Genomic DNA, 3,751 nt, shown 5'->3' with positions numbered 1-3,751 from the left:
ACAACTATTTTTCCATGATATAAATGTAGAGTGGAGCATAAGTTTTTTTTTTGAAATCCAGTGGAGAATAAGTTGGTGAAGAAGTAATCCAAAAGAAGAATTTTGAGTGGAACATAGGTTGATGAAGAAGTAACCCAAACCGGTACATCATTTTATTCATTATCCAGAAGCATGATGCAACAGAAGCTAATTAATTGTCCAAAAGTGTGATGGAAAAAAAGTGTGATGTAAATAAAGATAAGAACTAAGTGGCTGATTATTCGCATCTTGTCAGGCATCGTATATGACCATAGATGTTAATGAAAACAATAAAAGGCGACAAAAACTACTTTTTGCATAATAATACACCACCACACTCATGGGAGTCCAGTTAACAATTTTCATTGAAACTGAAAGCATTATTGAATAGAGCAAATAAACTGCAAGTTTATGAATTCTATTGACCCGTTTATTTTTCATGATGGTTCTGCTCATAAGGATAACCTGATGTCTCCATGGCTACTGCTGTTACAATAATACCACCATCTTGTAAACTATCCTTGTAAGAACATTAAGTTAGCTGAAGAAACATGTCCCATTGGGAAAATGCATCATTCTCACCACACACTAAGGTGTACACCGTCGCATGTGAGATGGCGGCCAAGGTTCTGGTTTCCTCTCCCCATGAGGCAAATCCCGCATCACATCGGGGACATGGCATGGGCAGTGGAGGATGCTTGAGGTGGCTGCACGGGCTACCGGCCGGTGGTGGCGATAGTGCAGAAACGGGAGGGATGACGTTGTGGTAGGCACGGAGTGGCGGCGACGCCCGGGCACATATTGGTCATAGAAATTTCATAGGACTGATTCAATACTCACGCGAGGGAGAGAGATGTGCTAGTTTTTTGTGTAAAGGGAAAGAAATGGAGGTGAGAGATGTACTAAAAAAGCAGAGGGGGAGATGGACAACATATGAAGATGGTAGACGGGCAACCTGGCTTCCTAGCCATTGTCAACGGCCACCGCGATGAACTGTTGTCTCTTACCTCAACCGGTGTCAGGCCTCAAGTCAACCCGATGCTTGAAATGAAGTTGCCTGCATGTCTTCAAAATTTAGTTCAGAAGCATGCAAGTGTTCAAGTTCAGTTCAGAAGGTACCTGCAAGTATTCAAAATTAAGAATATTCAGAACATAGCAAAACAGAGAAGCGGAGAAGGAACGACCAGCATGCAAGCTTAATGCTAGCACTCAATTTGATGGTTGACCATCTTGCCTACTCAATATGCAGATTAATTGTAGTTATTAATCATAATACGTTCTATTCTACCATAGGCATTAAAACAAGCACTGTCTTGCTAGAAAGAACAACCCACTGGAATCAGAATAGACACCGAAGAAACTCGCACCAAATCATCCAAATAGAGATGAAGATACATGAAGCCATACATCCATTACCCAGAACCAAAAATACCATCGTATGAGGGGAATGAGTGCATAGCATGGAACTACCACAGGTTCAATCAGAAAGACACAATTGGTAGTATTAGAAATCAAGTGCTTGATCAACTGATATACTAATGATAGGAAAGTGTAGTACCAGTTCAAGTTTGTAGTACACAATTGGAATGCCACCTCTATATCAAAAGGATGATACCTCAAATAACTCCATGAACTGTGACACAAAGATAAGACTGATGAGTAAAATCGGCATCGGCATACCACAGTATGGAAAACAATTAGCAATGATACAGGGACGAAATTGTATATATAATGCAGAACATCAAGCCAGGTCACAACACCATTATAGAAATACTACCAGGAGGAAGGTTGGAACACAGTAGAAGCGTTAAACCTGTATGAAAATTGACAAAAGAAATTCACCTATTTCCCGTTCAGTACCACCTCAAGCTTTTTAAAATCCCCGTCAACAACATATTTTCTTCCTAACAGAAAACAAATCAATTAAGTGTAGTCCTTGTAATCAATCATAATATGATAAGAGTTCTCTTTTATAGGAAGAAAACATGAGCATTCATTTTAAGTCTGTGCTTTTATCATATGTCGTTTTTTCCACAGCATATCCCCTGTTTCTCTGTTGTAAAGGTACAGGATTGACTGTACTACTTTTTTCTACCACATTAAACGGCTTTGTTATATAGTTCCCTAAAACATGGTATAGTTTATTGTTACCATAATAATTTTATGACATCAGTCCGGATAGCTTTTGTTATCTGTTGGCCAACATTTTTCTCACACTTGGGTTTATTTATCGGCATCAGAACACAACGAGAAAAATAGGCATGCCTTCTTCGGCAGGTTTGACACTTCACAGATAGTAGTAACAACACCAAAACCTCGTCTTTCTTCAACTCTTGTAGCACTGCCGACGCCTTTGATACGGAACATCTTGAACCTTCCTGGTGATGAATGTGATCTCTGTATAAAAGGATAATAGGTTCAATGCTAGAATTGGTCTAAAGTCATTTAACACTTCCAGGGAGCTAGTTAACCAACAAATATTAATTGAGCATTAATGATTTGTACCAGGCACTTCACATCAAAGTGTGACATCTTCACTGGGTGCCTGTTTATTGGTGGCTATGATTCACTCATTGGAGTAGATTCTAAAAAAAAATGGGAGGCCGGAGGCACATTGGAAATCCATCAAGAGTTGGCCTGCTGTGTTGGTGTATATAGTCAATGTTATCAGTACGTTGCAGATTCAACTTCTCAAACAAAATCATAGTAAAATTGAATCGTTTTACACATTATGAACATTCAGAAGCAGCGAACAAACCTATTAGGCGTCTATTCACGGTTGCTAAATTGTGTCTGACCATTAGGTGAATAAGTCATAAGAGAAACTGTTGTGTGTATTGAACATGTACACAACACCCATGGGTGCTGCCCCAACTCAAAAAAATCTTGCACTGAAAATCAATCAGTGGAAAGATGCACATACCACCGAACGCTGATGCAGCCTGGAGGTTGTTGTTGGCCACGGCCACGGGTGTGTTATGGCCGGGCTCGGCTCATGCGACTCCGCCGGAGGCAGGAGGAGCTCTCCTAGGGAGGTGGATACTGGAGGCGCGCGCCGTTGATGGTGCTGGGCGCCCGTTGTTAGTGGGGGCTGGGTGCACGGGATGGGCGTCGCGCGAGATGCGGCGAATCCTGACGAGCTCGACCGGATTCGACGACGGCGGAGAGAGGACGGGCATCGCGCAGAGGATGGATATGGGTGCGGCGGCGGCGGAACCCTCGTGTTCTCGTGCGGGCTGCGATATCAATGACGTGCGAGTCAAGCCGCGTATGAATCATTTTTTTTCACTTTTTATGGTCAGATTGCTGTAGATTGCGGGTTGATTCCTCTAAACCACAGGAACTCTTTTAGAAATATGCCGTGACGGTGAACCCGGAGACTCAATCCGTGCTTTATTATTAGGGAGAGACTTGAGAAATGTGAAGCTACATGCACTTTGAAAACCAGCTAATGACCCAAAGTAGTTCAGATTATAAACACTAAATGATGCAAGCACCAAAAAACATAAAATGCAACATGGTGTACAAGGACTACAAACATGGTCTGTACCTTCTTGAATTATTCGTTCTCTAGCCGAAAATATCTATCCTGCACAAGTATGCCAATAGTTTCAAACTACAGATTAGAAAGGTATTTATGCTACGTTGTTGTGATGCGGGGACTTTCTAGTAGATGGCCTCAACATTTCCTTAAGCCATGAAAAGGCACTATAATTTGCTTGTCATCAATGCC

The 3,751-nt window shown here is 41.7% G+C and overlaps 1 long non-coding RNA gene across 1 annotated transcript; it reads right to left on the bottom strand.

Annotated features, from left to right (window-relative positions):
• Positions 1 to 2,172: 2,172 nt before the first annotated feature.
• On the bottom strand, positions 2,173 to 3,016 carry LOC147972270 (uncharacterized). The gene is made up of 3 exons (XR_015603400.1): positions 2,942 to 3,016; positions 2,524 to 2,655; positions 2,173 to 2,415 (listed from the first exon to the last, which is right to left on the bottom strand). It is a non-coding gene; the product is annotated as an uncharacterized LOC147972270 (long non-coding RNA).
• Between the last annotated feature and the right edge of the window lie 735 nt (positions 3,017 to 3,751).

This window comes from Triticum urartu, chromosome 5A (genome assembly GCF_056163025.1).
Source record: "Triticum urartu cultivar PI428250 chromosome 5A, HENAU_Tu73, whole genome shotgun sequence".
NCBI lineage: Eukaryota > Viridiplantae > Streptophyta > Magnoliopsida > Poales > Poaceae > Triticum > Triticum urartu.
The sequence above is the reverse complement of the archived record's forward strand: the minus strand, read 5'-3'. Positions and strand labels throughout refer to the sequence as shown.